An 18,888-nucleotide genomic window follows, 5' to 3' on the forward strand; every position below is an offset into this window, starting at 1 on the left:
ATGCCCATGCTGACTGTCAAGAAAGAAAAATAACTACTCTGTCTTATCACTATGGATCTAAAGGCTTTTCTTTGTTACCACAGTCACCACTAGTCAAACTGACAAAAAGAGAGAAGCAGAACTTTTTGAGATATGAGAAGGACCTTTCCTATAATGGTTTACCTTGTCAGCAGCTAAACCATTTCACAATTCAGGATCATTTCATAAAGCCTGGAAAGTGACTTTTTCAAAAGGAGCCACCAAATTTTATAAGTATGATAGATATGTGAACAAAATTTGTCTTTCTCCTTTTTCTTGTCCCCTCAGCCCAAATTTATTTTTTATGCTTTTGCAACAAAGGGAGCTATTTAAGCTCTTTGCCCTTGGTTCCCGTGATTATAAAGTACACAACTCTGTGCCATTCTGTGGAAGAACGTGCATGTAGTCGCATGTTTAGAGTTATGTGTAGATATAAAAATTACCTATGGTTATTTGATTTTTCTGGTAGTATATTTATATGTCTCTATCACATTGAGACATATGTGATTCTTTTGAAGGGAGTATTTTGAAGGCAGAATCCATGTTCTTTTCATTTTGGAATCTGCAGAGCATTGCACAAGACCCAGTACAGAGTAGCTACCCAGTATATGTTTGTTGAGTTGGCAAACTATTTATCAATATTTTCCTCCAAAGCATTAAGCATGGTGTTTATTCATAATAAATACTCAATGTGTTTGTTTTTATTTTGTGAGAGCCAAAATCATCTTTATGTTAATTGTTTCAGTATTCCTGAAAACTAAGGAAAATCAGGATTTATTCTGATTTGTGTTGTAAATGGAAAAATATAATTCTCCTTAATGATGGATACGAAATTTTGAACTTGTACCATAAAATAAATAAACTGGTTAATATGTTTTAAAAAACATTCTTTGTTTTATTGAAGAATATTTTATATACATTTAAATATATATGTTAATATGTTTTTCTACCAATGTAATTAAAACTTTCACTGAGTATTTACTAGTTGCAGGTCAATGTCTAAATGCCACACTGATGTTGCAGTGTTTTATATTCCTAAATTTTATTTTTATTTTTGTTTATTTATGTATTTAGAGAGAAGGTGCAAGTGACAAGGGGCACATAGAGAATCCCAGGAGGGGGAGAGAGAGAGAGAGAGAGAGAGAGAGAGAGAGAGAGAGAGAGAAGGGCTCACCTGAAGTGGGGCTCGAGTTTGAGTTTGATACTCAAACTCACAAAGCGTGAGATCATGACCTGAGCCCAAGTCAGATGATTAATGATGGAGTCACCCAGGCACCCCTAAATTTTATTTTTAAATGCATTTTTATTTATTTATTTTTTTCCAAGCACAAAAGTAATACATACTCATTGCTTATATTTTATATACATATATATATTTCATGTATCCTATAATTTTTATGAATCTGTTTATATGTAATAATATTTTTACAATTTTGGGGTGTGAACTTTTAAATGAAATTGAATCATACTGCTCACACTATTTTGCAGGGTTTTGTTTTTTTTTGTTTTTTTTTACTTTATAGTGTATCTAAACTTTAAAGTGTAAAAGATCTTTCAACTAACAAATATAAATTCTCCTTATTCTGTTTAATTCCTAGATCTTACTTTTAGATGTTCACGGTACCCTATACTCCTACTTTGAATAGCTTATCACACTTTAAGTTTAAATTAGTGCTTGTAAAATTGTAAGTTTTATTCCTGTTTCCCTATTAAATAGATTGTAAATCCCATGCATAACACACACTACCTGAAACATAGACAGGTAACAGCAACAGATGCTATGAATGAATGAATGGGTGGTGGGCCCACTCATGGTGGACCTTCCATCCCAAGACTTTATTTACAAAGCCTATGCTCTTGCCATGTCTTCAAACGGTCTCCCCTTAGAGGTTCCTCTATATGCTTTATAATATGGGGTTCTTTAAAATAAATTTTTTTTAATGCTTATTTTTGAGAGAGAGAGAGACAGAGCATGAGCAAGGGAGGGGCAGAGAGAGAGAGGGAGACACAGAATCTGAAGCAGGCTCCAGGCTCGCTATGGGGTTCTTATTGCTTACAATTACATTATTTTTAGTTTCATGTAATATAGTTTAGGTCAATGCAAAGTCAGAGAAATAAGCATTTTAGATATTTGGAAGTATAGGCATAATAATTACATAATGATAAAAATCATCAACATTTTAAATCTTTTAAGTTATTGGAGCTTGCTAATTTTCAAAATTAAAAAGACAATACACATTTACAAAATAGCTTTTTTTTTCACTTTTCTGCCCATTCTCTTTCTACCTATTTGAGAAGAAAAAGTTTCTAATCTACAATAATTATATTAAATGAAATGATAAATGGCAGAGATAGCTAGTTAACCCTAGTAGTTGTTCCCATGGTGGTGGGGTCTTAGATTTGTGACCATTCACAGTGGATACCTTATTTCCAACTTACAGCCAGGCATGGCCTGCACCCCTCTCATAACCAGTGTTAAAGTAGGTTCGTAAATGACAAAACTTGGGTAACTGGATGGCTCAGTCAGCTAAGTGTCTAACTTGATCTTGGCTCAGGTCATGATCTCAGGATTCATGAGATCTAGCCCCATGCCAGGCTCTGCACTGACAGCACAGAACCTGCTTAGGGTTCTCTCTCATTACCACCCCCCCCCAATAAATAAATAAACTTAAAAAAAATAAATGATAAAACTGAGGCTAAGAAGGTGTCATCTGTACAAGGTAATAAAACTAGACACTGGACTGGTGTCTTGGGTTCTTATTATTTATGCTTTTTGTCATATTGCTCACCAATCTTTTTGAGGCCCATCATAAAGTATATGACCTTACTGTTTTCTTTTTTTTGTGAGAGAGGGAGTGGAGGAGAGGGGGAGAAAGAGAGGAAGAGAGAATCCCAAGCAAGCTCCACGCTCAGCGCTGAGACTGACACAGGGCTCTATCTCAAGACCATGAGATCATGACCTAAGCCAAAATCAAGAGTCAGACACTTACCCAGCTGAGCCACCCCAGGTACCCCATAGTACATGTTATTAATGAAGTTTGATAAGTTGTTTTTCCCAACTCCATTATAGACACGTGCTTATCTGCACAAGTGAGAGAACATGGGCACCAAGGAAGATTTTATTGTTTATAAATAAGGTAAAATTTCTCTCTCCCTCTGGGAATGAGGAGCTATTGGAAGAGTGTAGACAAAGAATATATCCCATTTAAAACACTCTGGGCTCAAGGAAAAGGTAGTATTAATTGCTGTCTATACTCTTGACCTAGCTACTGGAAAGTAATGTTTTATTTCCAATCCTCAAAAAATCAAGCAGTCCATTCATTGACTGAAACACTATAAACCTAATTGAAAAATCCACATGCAGAAAAAAGCCCAGTTGCTGATTTGAGTGTTCTAATTTAATTAAAATTAATTGAATTAATTAATTTCAAAAATTAATTTTGAAAATTTCAAGCTGGAAATTTTAGTATGCAATTTGTATTTGAGGTCATCCCCCAGTGCACTTAAATTTCAGTATTATTCATTTTCCTGAGGGACCCAAATATGGACAACCTTAGTAAACAAGATTTTCCTCCACTTCCTTTGTGATTGTTTAGGTTACTGTTCCATATTGCTTTTGCTATAGCCTTAATCAGAAGGACAATCTGTATAGAAAGATACACTGACCTTGACCTTTTCTCCAACCCACTTTAAAAAGAAACCATTTTGGGAGGGTCTCTGATAGTTTCTTTTTCAATTTGTCTGCTTTTCTTTCTGTGTATTTTGTTCCTTTTTGTTTGTGTGGAATAGGGACTGAATATTGATGACTGAAAGTTTGGATTTTTTCCAGGCATTTATTTTGGGACAAGCTCTCAGTCTGTTGGCACTAATACCTACCCACTGCCCTGTCCTCTCCCCACAATATGACAGACTCTTTTCCCTCTATGTAGTGGGAAGAGTGGGAGTTCTTTTAAGAACCACTGTAAATTTATTTACGAGAGATTTTCTGGGAAAACGTTAGATAAGGCCCAGGGAGCTCATTAAAGATAATAAAACTAGTTGCTCTGATTTTTTTTAAAGGAAATATTCTTTAACCACTTCCTTGCATTTCCATCATTAAAATTGTCTCTAACGTGACCTTTCCTGAATAGCCAATTCTCATGTAACTTCCTTTCCCCTTCTACAGCATGAAGTATTTTACTGAGATGATTTTTCCCGGTACAAATATTTGCATTTTAAGGAATTGGGAGATGTTAAATCACTGTAGTGCCCTGCTCTTTTTTCTACATCCTATGATTCACTTGAGATTCCAGATTCGTGGTGTTTTTGCTTTCATATTTCCATGCCATGAGGACTGGAATATGGTGAAGCTTTGCAGTGAAAGTTAGAAGCTCTGAATATTACCGGGTAACTTTGGCCAACGACCTTTACATTTCTTATTAGTAAGATGTATGTATGATGACTAGTAATCAACTGATCCATACATTTGTTTGGGTTTGACTGCTAAAGTCAAAGCAGTAATTAATTACTAGTAATTCATGAATAAAAGAATTACAAAGGAAGGGTTACTTGGATTAAAGAAAAGGAAGAACATTTTTTTCAAACATTATCACATTCTTGGTTTTAAATGACTAGCAACCTTCCTACTGAGGAGTGTAAAGTATTTTTTCAAAAGGTGCTAACATAATTATAGTGACATAATTTTAGCAGTCTCCTAAGTAGGTAAAATAATATCATAATTATATTTATTTTATTTGTCCAAAACCAAAGTTTTTTATGACTCCTCGATTCTCTCACTCCCTTGCAGACCAAATTTCAGTTCTACATTAGGCATAAAAATTCCTGCATTTCATATCTTGACAGTGTCTATACTGTTATGTATTTCTTTTATTTTTGAACTGTTATATATTTCTTATATGCCTTTGACACTCATTCTAATCCTTCCTTATATACATTGTTATTATTCTCTAGAGTTTTAAATGCCTTCCATCTTCTAAATTGAATTTTAGTTTGCTGGAAAAAAAAAGAATTGCATAGTCTATTTACTCCCAAGTTGTATCTATTATTACAGAATAAATCTTAATAAATAAATCATGACAACTTGCTCCATAGTTCCTTGGCATTAGAATATATAAAAATAATTGCTGGGGCAATTAGCATTAGTCTATGTAAATAAATAAGAAACAGTTCATTTTGATCAGTTTCTCAAAATTATATATTATTTCCTTCAAACACGAACTTTGTCTCAATAAGCATAACATCCAGTATAACCCACTATAGTAGTAAAGCATCTTTTAGTTATGGGGAAGGAGGGAGTGACTAAAGTTTTGCAATCATAATATTTTACATTTTATAGCATTTTATATTTTTCACAGCTATTTTTATGTGCCTTGCGGAGTAGACACAAAATGTACTTTAATATAACAGCACACTATTTGAAATGAATATTAGGTTTTACTGGAAATACTTTGAAAGACAGTATAGAATGATAGAAGTATTAGAATCAAAGTGCTTGGGTTTGACCCCAGCCCCACTCCTTGCAAGCTGTAAGCTTTGTTAAGTTTCTTACCCTCTCTATATCTCATTTTCCTCATCTATAAAATGGACATGGTTATAACAATTGGCGGTGATAATTAAACGAACACATATAAAGCACTTAGAATCATGCCTAGAACTTAATTACCACTGAACAAATGTCTGCTTTTATTACCATTTGCAAAAATATTTCAATGTGTTATGATTTCTAGCTGAATTCATATTTATTACCATAAAATTTACATTTAAAAATGGATCAGCTGTAGTTGATAAGTTTATTTCTCTAACTACAGTGTGAGAAACATGGGTATAACCACAGTGTCTTAAATTTTTGTACAAACTATCCCTTAGCAAGTACTTTTTATTATGTGCTCAACTTTTTCTTATGTGCTCAACTGATGCTTGAATACTGTCCGTTAACTGAATAATGAACTTTCTATTGCTGGATAAATATTTATTGGAATGTGTTCAGATTTGGTCTTTTTAAATTTGTTCTGCTTTCTTCAACTGTCCTGGGCAAGTTTCCTTTTTTTTGTCAATTGAGACATGTATAAAAGTATATATATATATATATATATATATATATATATATATACCATCAAAAATATTTTAGAGAAGTTATGAAATCTCTCCAATGCTATTCCATTCCTCCTATAAGCATCCTTATAATCCCATTCTCCAGAGGTTTGCCAAATATCCTCTTTGTTTTTTATATACTATATAAACATAATGACATGCCCATTATGTGTATACACACACACACACACACACACACACACACACACACACATATAGTGAACATCCCTACATCTACTACTAAGGTTCAGAAGAAGAAAGTTGTCAATACACTGGAAACCCTATCCGTTCTTTTTTTAATGGCTGCAATGATTTAAGACTATACCTTTATTTATTTACTTATCAGTAGATATTTACGTTGTTCCTAAATTTTTGCTGTTACTAATAATGCTGTAACAACCATTTCTATTTTATTTTTATATTACCATATAACCATTGTCTATAGGATGGATTCCTAGAAATAGGGTTACTCGGTAATAGAACATATACTTTTCAGACTTTGATAGGGAAAACTACATTATCCTCCAAAAGTTTATGCAAATTCATACTTCCACCAACAATATAATAGTTCATTTCTCTACACCCCATACCTATCCAACAGTCGCTGATATCAATCTTTTAAATTTTTCTAATTTGATTAGAAAAAATATATTTATTTTAACTTAAATTTTTAACCGGTGAAGTTCAGTATCTGTTCATATCTTTACTATGTATTTGTACTTCTTTGGTGAATTATCTGTTCAAACCCAGAACCCATTATTCTATTGATTTATGTTTTTTTGTTGCTTTGTAGGAATTCTTTATAAAACATATGTAAATTTTTTGTCTGTTATGTGTCATAAGGATTTTCTTTAGGGTATGATTTGAAAGTTTCTTATGCATCATTGACTACATGAAGCATAGGTGCCTGAAGTTAATGAATATTTAATAAACCATTTTTTCACACTTCCATAGTATTTTAACCTCTCACAGCAAAGGTTATTTAAGAAACATGGATTACTGGATCTAAAATTGTATTTGTTGGGGCACCTGGGTGGTTCAGTTGGTTAAGCAGCTGACTTGATTTCGGCTCAAGTCATGATCTCAGGGTTCCTGAATTCAAGCCCCACATTGGGTTCTGTTCTGACCGTGTGGAGCCTGCTTGGGATTCTCCCTGCCCCTCTTTCTCTGCCCCTCCCCTGCTTGTGTTCTCATCCTCTCAGAATAAATAAATAGAACTTAAAAAAATAAAAAATAAAATTGTATTTGTCATTTTTGTTTTCATTCCTCGATATGCACCTATACATTAAGTTATTTGCACTTAATTCTTTCCATTCTCATGGATAGAGGGTACTGCACTGCTACAAACCCCATTTTAGAGTTATATATCTAGTTTTCCAAAGAGGCAACCTATTACAATACCAAATAAATCACTATATGGAAACTACGTATTCCTCAGTAAAAGGACAATTACATTTGTTTAAAGAGTCAAGACTTCAAATCATTTTTCTTAAGTATTCTTATATGTACCTCTAACCATCTCTTATATGTATGGTCTGTTTCTAGAATTTTTTTTGTTAAGAAAGAAACTTTGGATATGATAGAAGATGATAGCCCTAGAGGGGCGCCTGGGTGGCTCAGTCGGTTAGGTGTCCAACTTCAGCTCAGGTCATGATCTCACGGTTTGTGGGTTCGAGCCCCACATCAGGCTCTGTGCTGACAGCTCAGAGCCTGGAGCCTGCTTCAGATTCTGTGTCTCCCTCTCTCACTTCCCCTCCCCCAATCATTCTCCATCTCTCTCTCTCTCTCTCTCTCTCTCTCTCTCTCTCAAAAATAAGTAAACATTAAAAAAATTTTTTTAAAAGACCCTAGAAAACCTGAAAATATATTTAAAAATAACTTCAACACTTTATATAGTACTAATATAAATGAATAATTGCTCTTATTAGAGAGGAAACTGCTTGACTCTATTCTTACAAAAACAAACAAAAAAAACAGAAAAAGGACACACATGCACTTTTGTAAGAGGTATTCAATTATAACCATAGATTATTTTTTTTCCTTTTCCTTGTAAATTTATGGGTTATGTATCTTTTATTTTTTTAATTGTTTTTAATGTTTATTTATTTTTGAGAGAGGGAGACACAGAGGGTGAGCAGGGGAGGAACAGAGAGAGAGGGAAACACAGATCTTAAGCAGGCTTCAGGCTCTGAGCTGTCAGCACAGAGCCTGATGCCGGGCTCGAACCCATGAGCTGTAAGTTCATGACCTGAGCTGAAGTCGGATGCTTAACCCACTGAGCCACCCAGGTGCCCAGGGTTATATATCCTTTAGAGACAGGGAATATATCTTATCAGTAACCTATACGTAGAGCAGATATTCTGTCACTTGAATTTTTAAAATTTAAGTTTTCCAACCTGATTAAAAATTCTTGTCTATTATCTATAGAAAGACAAAGAATAACATATTTTGGGAAATAGGAAACTCTGATCCATAATTTCTTTTTTTTTTTTTTTAATTTTTTTTTTTTTCAACGTTTATTTATTTTTGGGACAGAGAGAGACAGAGCATGAACGGGGGAGGGGCAGAGAGAGAGGGAGACACAGAATTGGAAACAGGCTCCAGGCTCCGAGCCATCAGCCCAGAGCCCGATGCGGGGCTCGAACTCCCGGACCGTGAGATCGTGACCTGGCTGAAGTCGGACGCTTAACCGACTGCGCCACCCAGGCGCCCCATCTGATCCATAATTTCTTAAGACTATCATGTGCTTTATGGTAATTTATTTTTAAATGTTTTAGTGTATTTAATGTGATTTTAACATCTTTAATATGTTAGAAAATAAATGTACTCTCTATTTCTTCATCCTCTGCTAATTGTGTTCTGGTTGTTGTTTAGTTCATATGCATGAAACAACTAAACTCTGGCAAGAGTTTTTAGCCGGGCTCAGCTTGTAATAAGCCAAAAGATTTTGAAAGAAGATGGGCATTCTTTAGCTTCCAAAATGTTGACTCTGGATTCAGCAGCCACCAAGTAATAATAGACTACCCACTGACTTAAAGGTCAGAATCATAGAGTGATTAGAACATCATGATTATGTGAAGAAAAAAACATTGCATCATCTTGTGCCAAGTTTGGATTGGATTGTGTTCTCTGACCTACTTTCCTTAGACTGGTTTGGTCTGTATGGACAGAACATGTACCAGAATTCTCTGAAGACTATTAGTTATTATTTAAAATATGAAGATTTTAAAGAAGTCATATATTAATGATTCTTACCTTCCCAGCAATATTATTCATGTGGTTAATTTGTCAACACCTAGGTGATATAAAGAACCTAACAGGGGCGCCTGGGTGGCGCAGCTGGTTAAGCGTCCGACTTCAGCCAGGTCACGATCTCGCGGTCCGTGAGTTCGAGCCCCGCGTCGGGCTCTGGGCTGATGGCTCAGAGCCTGGAGCCTGTTTCCGATTCTGTGTCTCCCTCTCTCTCTCTGTCCCTCCCCCGTTCATGCTCTGTCTCTCTCTGTCCCAAAAATAAATAAACGTTGAAAAAAAAAAAATTTAAAAAAAAAAAAAAAAAAAAAAAAACCTAACAGTGTTCAAAAACAAAGACAAGCAATATTACTGGAAGCCTTGATATAGGCTAATATGAGAAACTTAATTGACATTTATACAGGTTATACAGGTCATTATTTTGTTTATAATATATATATTTTTTTTAAATAACTTATACATAATGTACATACATAAAATTCATCCTTTTAGCATGTACAGTTTAGTGGTTTTTAGTATATTCACAGAGGTTGTACAATCTCTCACAGCAAAGGTTATTTAAGGAACATGGATTACTGAATCTACAATTGTATTTTGGGGGGCCAATATCACCAATATTTAATCTCAAAACACTATCATTACCCCAGAAAAAAAAACCCATCCTATTATCAGTCACTCCCCTAAGCTGGTTCTTTGGGATAAGCTTCTGACTAGACTGACCAAGAAAAAAAAAGACAGAAGACACAAATAACAAATGCAGTTTTCTAAATAGATAAGAAGAGAATGTTACTAATGTTATTAAACACCTTCATCAATAAATTTTAAAAAGTTGTTGTAATGAACAAATTCTTAGGAAAACACAATTTACCAAAAGTAAAGAAAGAGAATAGAAAACTCTGACTAGTCATAACTCTTACAGAAAATGAATCCATATTGGGGCACTTGGGTGGCTCAATCGGCTGTGTCCAACTCCTGATTTCAGCTCAGGTCATGATCTCACGGTTCGTGAGTTTGAGCTGTCATCTCAGAGCTTGCTTGGGATTCTCTCTCTCTCCCTCTCTGACCCTCCCCCCACTCTCTCTCTCAAAAATAAATAAAAATAAACTTAAAAGTAAAGACAATGAATCCATATTCAAAATCCTTTCCACAAAGAAAAGTTCAGGTCCAGATGACTTTACCAATGGATTCTATCAAAAATTAAAGGAAGAGATGGATCCGTTCCAACACAAACTGTTCCAAAGAATAGAGAGTGACCTACTTGTTTTATGAGGCCAACATAACTGTGTTACCAAAATTTAATGGTATTATGAAAAATGAAAATTATGAGGAAGGAAGAAATATTATGAGAGTAAACTTTATTATCTGAATAGATGCAGAAAAGGCATTTGATAAAATTTATCATCTTTTTATGGCAAAAAAAAATTAGCTTACTAAGCATAGAAAGGAACTTCATTAATATGATAAGGATCTCTACAAAGAAACAATTAGCAATTATACATAATGGAGATTCACCAAAAGCTTTATCTTTGAGATCTGGAATAAGGCAAGGTTGATCACTATCACCCCTTATATTCAGCCTTGTTCTGGAGGTCTGAGCAGGTGCATTAAAGGAAAATAAAAGTATGCAGATTAGAGAGGAATTAGTAAAATTTCCATTATTTGTATATAGTTGTGTTGAGTGATACTTCAAAAGCATCTACAGATAAATGATTGGAAATAACAAGGCTGATGAGTAAAAAATCAGTATTAGGCAACTACCAATCTGAGATCTCTACGTGGGTATCTTGGAGTCATCTCACTGTTAAGAGGGCCCAAATCCTTGATTTTTTTTTCTCTAAAATGTGTCTCATCTCCCTTCTAATGCCCTTATTTCTGTCAATGGCAACACCATTTACCTAGTTACCCAAGCCAGAATTAAAGGTAGGAATGCTTCTAGACTTTGTAGAAATCAGAAAAGGGCACTTTTTGCACATGCATGTAGCCCATGGCGGGACAGGGCTTTGTGAGCTCAGTGTGTGATAGATTTCAGCTCTATGTGCCCTTGTCACCTTGGTACTCTTACACAGTGAACATACCTCACAACTGTATGTGGCAGCCCTCTTCTGATCTTCCCCCATTTTCCAAACTCAATTCGTGAATACTGTCAAGTCTATCTCCAAAATATATCATGAGCCGTTCTCTTCTCTTCTTCTCTGCTCCTTCCACCTCAGTCTGGGCCATCATCATCTCCCACCCTGACTACTGTACAATACCCTCCTGGCTGGTCATTCTGTTTCTACTCTTGTTCCCCTCCAATCTGTTCTCCACATAGCAGCTAAAGGGATCATCTTAAAACATAAATCCAGTAACATCAGTCTCCTGCTTCGGTTCTTCAATGGCTTTCCATGTCACTCAGAAAAAAACAACAACAATTAAAAACCCCAAACTCTTTACTATGAACTGCAAGGCCCTGTGTGATCTGCCCCTGTCTGTGTTTTCAGCCTCATCTTGTGCCACTGTCTCTGTCCATTCTGCTCTGGCCACTGTAATCTTACTTCAGTTTAATTAACTTGCCAAAGTTCTCAAGTACCTCAGGCTTTTGCACCTGTTGGTCCCCCTTTTTGAACAGTAAAAATTACTACAATTTCTTTTGCTGTTTCTATGCGCCAGGCACTGTTGTAAGAGCTCTCTGTATAATACACACATCTAGTCCTCACGACAATAGTATGGAATAGGTACTATCGTGCTCCACATTTTACAGATGAGCAAACAAAGACACAGAAAGCTTAATTTTTTTTAACGTTTATTTATTTTCTTGAGACAGAGAGAGAGAGACAGAGCATGAACGGGGGAGGGTCAGAGAGACAGGGAGACACAGAATCTGAAACAGGCTCCAGGCTCTGAGCTGTCAGCACAGAGCCCGATGCAGAGCTCGAACCCACGGACCGCAAGATCATGACCTGAGCCGAAGTCGGACGCTCAACTGACTGAGCCACCCAGGCGCCCTCAAAGACACAGAAAGTTTAAATAAATTGCCCAAAGTGCCACTTTGTAAATGATGAAACCAGGATGCACTTCTCCACACTTTTTATGGCAGCCTCTTCTTATTTTCTGGGCGTAAGCATATGTCCCATCCTTGGGGAGGCCTTGCCTGGCCCCTGTGTTGGAGATGGTCTCACTGTTGGTCACAATCTCAGCTCCTGGTCTGTGCTTCATAGTGTGTGCTACGACGTGCTGTTATTATTTTTATCTGTTTTTGCCCCATCTCTCTCATGAGAACAGAAGGAACTCACTATACAAGCATCAATATGCCAAATGCTATAAAATACAAAGTGGTGAAAGAGCATACTTGTTCAACATCTAGTCATTGCTTTGTGTGCAATAACCACTCGACAAATGTTACCAAATTAATAAGAACAACATACCTTTCCTAGCAGACACTTACCTGCACAAAATAAGTCTTCTACAATTTAAAACCAAATGAAAAATAAAAATTGCTAAAATTTCTCCTCAATCAACTTTTGCTAGAAAAACCCTACTTATGTTCAACTTACTGTAAGGACCATATAACCACAGAGACAGGAAGGAATGTGTCTAGCCATGAATGGATGATAGGCCAATAAAGTGTTTTTTGTTTTTTTTTTTTTTTTTCAAAAGAACTCACTGTTGAGATCTTTTCTGATTCTGGGCTACATGCAATGCCTTTGATAGTAATTATTACTTTATTTTAGCTAGAGATTTAATTAGGAAATAAATATCCAGTATTTCTTTTCAGCCAAATGCCTTAATTTTTTCTAATGTTCTGCCAGGTTTCTTATCAAGAGTAGCAGAAACTGATTGGCTAATTGAAGCAAAGAGAATTTCTTGAGAGGATGTCAGATTCACAACACCAACAGGAGATTGGAACACAGGACGCTTGGAAATAGGCAGGAGCTAAAAGGTCACTAGAGTCAAAAAGCCAGATGCAACCTCACAGTGACTGCTTCCTCAATGGATGACCTACACGAGGTGCCACCACCACCCTGCCACTGTCCCCCATCCTGGCATTGCCCATAAAATACAAAATCCTGGGAGAAAGTGCCTGATTAGCCTAGCTCATGTGATAGGCTGCCGGAGTCTTCTCACATTAACACAATACACAGTTAATTCCCCGGAAGGAAACTGGAGATACGTAATACTGGAGATACGTAATACTGGGAGGCCAAAACCAAAAATGTCTTTTACATAAGTTGTGCAAGGAAAAGCAGAAATAATGTGTTTTCACATTTTCTTCTTTTTAGAATTTTGTTAAAGGCACAGATTTTATGCACACGCAGAGATCTGAACATTAGAAGGGACTTCACTCTTCCTCTAGCCTGACACTCCTATTTGATTTAGGCATTAAACAAAAAAATTCATATTCTCACCGAAGAGTGAAATATGTAATGAACATTCATGAATAAGTCATGTGTGACATGGGCTTATCAGAATTAAAAGTCAAGAAGGCATCCACCATCTTGACAGAAGTGAAGAGGGATGTTTAATTTGGGTCATGACCCAACCATATTTTCACCTACCTATTGGCCTCTTCCTATGGTTTGCCATGTCTGTGAGTTTAATTTTGGACATACTAACTCAAGCTCAGTATGTCCCAAACCAAACTCATCTCTTCCACACCTGCCACTTCTCTTGTTTTTCCAGTCTTGATAGGCCCACCCCATCCAATCTAGCCACCAGCTCCAGAAACCCAGGGCTCATCCATGACTATCCCACACTTCCCCATGCACATGCCATCATATCACCAAACTCTCAGTTATTCCTACAGATTGCTTTTCATGCGTATGCCTTGCTCTCCATCCCCCCTCGCCAGCATCTTGGCTCAAATTGGTGACATCTGTACTTCTTACCACCTAACTTTTCTTCCAGTTTTGGTTAATTTTAGTAGGTACTGTAGGACATGCAGTTTAGGCCACTGGGTACAATTCCAGCCATATATCTTACCACTTCTTCCCATCTTGTGAATGACTGGAATTCTGAATATATCCTACTCTTTCATGTACCTCAAATTTTAATGTGCTGGTTTTCAATTGGTTAATCTTTCTACCTGCGTGGGTCATTCTTGTCCTCCTAGTGTGCCTGCTAAACTTCTACTCCAGCCTTTCGGATTCTGTTTTATCAAATTTTTCCTGAAGACTTTCCCATCCCAACTCTACCACTCTCAAGTGGACTTGGGCATTTCCTCTGAGCTTCCATAGCACTTGTCCATTTTCCCCTAGACTATTTGCCTACTCTCCTTATTTGTCCGTGTGTCTGTTTTCCTTTTTGAACTGAGAGCTCCTTGAGTGCAGGGACTGTGGAGCATTCATGGTTGTGTTTTCTCACTCACTGCATTCATTTAGCGCCTGCTACACCATGGGCAACAAAATGAACAAAATGGTAACACGTGAAGCATGCTTCACTGAATGAAACCCACAGATGAGGATGAGACTGTAGGAAACTCCAGAAACCAAGCTGAGAGGGGCCTGTGCGTCCTCACCCTGTCATGCCTATTACCCCAGCTGCACAGTGGCACCCAAAGGGAAGGAACTTCAGGAGAGCAGCCTTCATCACATGCCAAGTGCTGGGACCCCCTTCTCTCTTATTCTCACCAATTTTTGTTATCTTACTGCATTTGCCTAGAATACAAACTACTTGCAGCTCCCATTTCTAGCCCAGGACTTGCCTCAAAGACCTAACAAACGTTTGGGTCCATTTCATTGTAAATCTCCTTACACGGAGTTCATTCTGTTTTCTCTTTGCTGTTCCAAGTGATGACACCCCTGCATCAGCCTTTGACCCATGGACTGTGCCTCAGTGTTGGCCCTCATGGTCCGCATTGCTTTTGGGATCAAGCCTGAAGATAGAGAGGGATATCTTGGGCAAGGCTAAAATGAGTATCAGCCTAATTTAAAGAAAAAAAAAAAAAAAAAAAGTAGAGCCATGGGAGAGAGCCCAGAGTCCAGACCTAACAGTTTTATCTGGAAATATCTGTTTGTCTTAACGCCCACTTTTCATGGCCTTGTGTCCATGTACTACATGTGTGCACTCATCCATATGTTCTTCTGCTCATTTATTTGGGCGCTTCCTGAGCTTCTAGTCTATGCTAGACTCTGGGATAAAAAGATTTTAGAACAAAGACATTTTCCCTGCTCTTCAGATTGCTCATAATCTGGAAGGAGAGAGTTCCATGAATGATAATTATAAAACACAAAATAAATGTGTCAAAATAAAGGGACAACTGACTGGCTCAGTTGGAAGACCATGCGACCTTGATTTAGGGGTTGTGAGTTCGAGCCCCACAATAGGTGTAGAGATTACTTAAAAGTAAATAAATAAAAATTAAAAAAAATAAACGTGTCAAAATAAATATGCACAGGTCTAACAGTAACAGAGGAGAGAGTGTACAATCTTAAAGGTAATATCTGGTGCCTGACATAATCCCAAAATGTTAAATATTTCATGCAAGGCTTTGTATAACCCTGCTCCACTTTTCTAACCTTCTTTCTTTTGGTTTTATTATTTCTTTATATAATTAAACTCTCTAAAGTCCAACCATATGTGACACTACCACAGAAGATGCTCATCGGGCATTTTAGATAGATTTTATTTTATTCTATTTTATTTTATTTTATTTTATTTTATTTTAATTCAAGGTTGTGAAGTAAGACTAATTTATTTGGGGGAGGAAATTTGATAGAATAGATTTGTCTTCAATATAGTCAACCTTCTACCAGCACTATGCATCACCCCAAATGATAAATAATCTTAGTTTCACAGATAGTCTTAAAATCATGCATAGTTAAATTTAGGATGCATTTTTTTGCTTTCCTACTCTATTATCTTACCTAGGAGATATGCCCCATAGACTTTCCCTTTTTCAGGCTGTCAGCATTTAAAATTTAAAATTAACATGCATTTTCTAACCATATGCCAATGTTGATAAGTTTCTGATGGATGATGAGGAAGGAAACTGTCTGAGGACAAAAACTTGTCTTGCACAATCCCCAAACGAATATATGTTTAAATGGCTGTTTTCATTGTTCTCCTGTGTGTGTCTGTGCATGTGAAGTCAAGATATGAACAGCTTGCAGAAAAATAGTCCAACTCCTATATCAAAGAGGTCTATGATACATGTAATAGCAGTGTTCGCAAGTGTATTTTCGAAACAGCCTTTGGGTGGAGTTCTATTACTGCCAACGGATTTAGTTGTTGTGGTTTATTCTAACACTTACTGTCACTTTGAACAATTAAGGTTGTTTGATCCAACGTTAGAAGACTGCATTTCATGAGAACCAAGACAACATCTCCTCTAGCTGTCTGGGCCAGCAGTGTGCGTCACACCACAGACTGCCTGCCCAGCCACTTCTTTCCGGTTCCTGTTTTTGTCTGAAAAATGGCAAAGTTGGGAATTAAAAATGAGTTGTAAAAGCCCCCGCGTGATTCTTTGTAGTCAAATGTAAATGTAAATAAAAGCATACTAGGTTTGGAAATCAAATATAAAAGTGCATACGGTATTAATCCCTTTTTAAAGGAAATTTAAATATATCCAATGAAATAGCTCAGCTACTCCCTCTTCCTTTTGTGTTTTCAGCCTTTGTCAGAACACTGGTTCTCCAGCCTTAGATTACACAGATGCTGTAGTTTCCCTTTGCCTGATGCCCGTTCCCTGGTAACTAACTGCACTTTTCTTTACGAACTCATTTTAATCTCATGCTTCACCAAATGCAATCTGATCGTGCCCTCAAGAAATTGCTTTATCAAAACTGGCCAATCCCTAACCCCATTTGCCACTGTCAGGTCATTATTCTGTCCGCCTTTTTTTTTTTTTTTTTAATGATTATTTATTTTTGAGAGAGAGAGACTGAGCATGAGCAGGGGAGGGGCAGAGAGAGAGGGAGACACAGAATCCGAAGGAGGCTCCAGGCTCCAAGCTGTCAGCACAGAACCCGATGAAGGGCTCGAACCCAGGAACTGTGAGATCATGACCTGAGCTGAAGTTCCACACTTAACTGACAGAGCCACCCAGGCTCCACCTTTTTTTATGAAGTCTTCAACACCAACCACTTCTCCGGATTGTTAACCCTCAGATATCTTTCCATCCTCATCTTTCTTCTCTATCTGACTCTGAAATTGCATTTCTGCTTTGTGCCTGTCTCAGGTTTCTGTCTTTGTCCCTCTTTTCCTCCTTTTACATTCTCACTTGACAACCTTATTTTTTTTCTAGTTTTTTTCCTGCAATTTCTTAACCCTGAAAAGAACTTGAAAAAAACAAAAAAAGCAATGAATGTCTATTGTAACATTATAAAAAATACAGTAGACTATCCAGTAAAGGATTGATTAGCTGTCTCTCCTCCCATATATTTATTTTGTATGTGTATAGGTATGTGTTTATATTTATACATATATATATATATAGTAATATATATATATATTTATATATGTATATATTTTGTTACAAAAGTGGGATCATATTACATATTCTACAATTTGTATTTTTTCTTTATAACATACCATGGATATCTTTTCTAATTGATGCAAATGGAGCTAGTGAATCTTTTAAAGGACTTCATAGTATTCTGTCATATGGAAGTACCATACTTCCAAACTCCTTATGGACATATTCACATGATTATCCCACCAGCTAATCAAAATCAACCATCAAAAACCCAACATTATAGTTCGCATTTTAAACCATTGCATATCTGTAGCCTGTATTCCATATCTTGGTTAATAATATCACCATCTGTTCATGTGTGAAATGTGAATGCTAGCACTAACATTTCTTCAAAGTTGTGGATGTGAATTTTACTCTCTATTAGAAACTTGCCCCTGGGTATGATGCCACAGATGCCTCAGGCTCTCCTACCCCAGACCAAATCTTCATTGGGTAGTACAACTCTCAACTTGAGTAATTCAGTCAAAATGCCTAGGAGTTGGCTTTTTCACATCCCATGTCACTGAGCTTGTCCAGTTTTATCACCGAATATCTCTTGATTTTATTCTATCTAGTCTTTCTCTATTATAATTGTCTTAGTAGGATTTCCTTCTCTCTCATTTGACCCTTGCAACAGTGTCTTTACTATTACCATTCTCTGCTCACTCCCACTCTCCTCCCCTGTGACCCATCCATTTGCCAAGCTTTCATTAACCTGCTTCTCATCTAAAGGGTAGATAGAGGGGGTGCCCGGATGGTTCAGTTGGTGTGGGTCCAACTCTTGATTTCTGCTCAGGTCATGTTCTCAGGGTCATGAGACAGAGCCGCACGTTGGGGCTCTCTCTCCCTCTCTCTCTCTCTCTCCCTCTATACTTGCACATGCACTCTCTCTCTCTCTAAAATAATAAAAAATAAAAAAATAAAGGGTAGATAGATCTGTCCATAACTATGCAGCTCGAAGACCTTCACTAACTCCCATCCACACACAGAATAAAGTTCACACTCTTTAGCTTGCAATGCAAAACCTTCCTATCCCCTACCTAGCTTTCTGATCTCATTCTTATTTCCCAGCTGTGTCTTGCAATTCATGCTTTTGCAAT

General features: G+C 36.7%; 1 long non-coding RNA gene across 2 annotated transcripts in view; it reads left to right on the top strand.

Moving 5' to 3' along the window:
- LOC116738262 overlaps positions 1-17,217 on the top strand; it is an 82,670-nt gene extending 65,453 nt beyond the window's left edge. For both annotated transcript variants that reach the window (XR_004343983.1, XR_004343984.1), the window contains exon 3: positions 16,607-17,217. This is a non-coding gene — a long non-coding RNA (uncharacterized LOC116738262). The remainder of the gene's footprint in view (positions 1-16,606) is intronic.
- Positions 17,218-18,888: the final 1,671 nt, after the last annotated feature.

Source organism: Lynx canadensis, chromosome C1, assembly GCF_007474595.2.
Source record: "Lynx canadensis isolate LIC74 chromosome C1, mLynCan4.pri.v2, whole genome shotgun sequence".
In the NCBI taxonomy this organism is placed as follows: Eukaryota; Metazoa; Chordata; class Mammalia; order Carnivora; family Felidae; genus Lynx; species Lynx canadensis.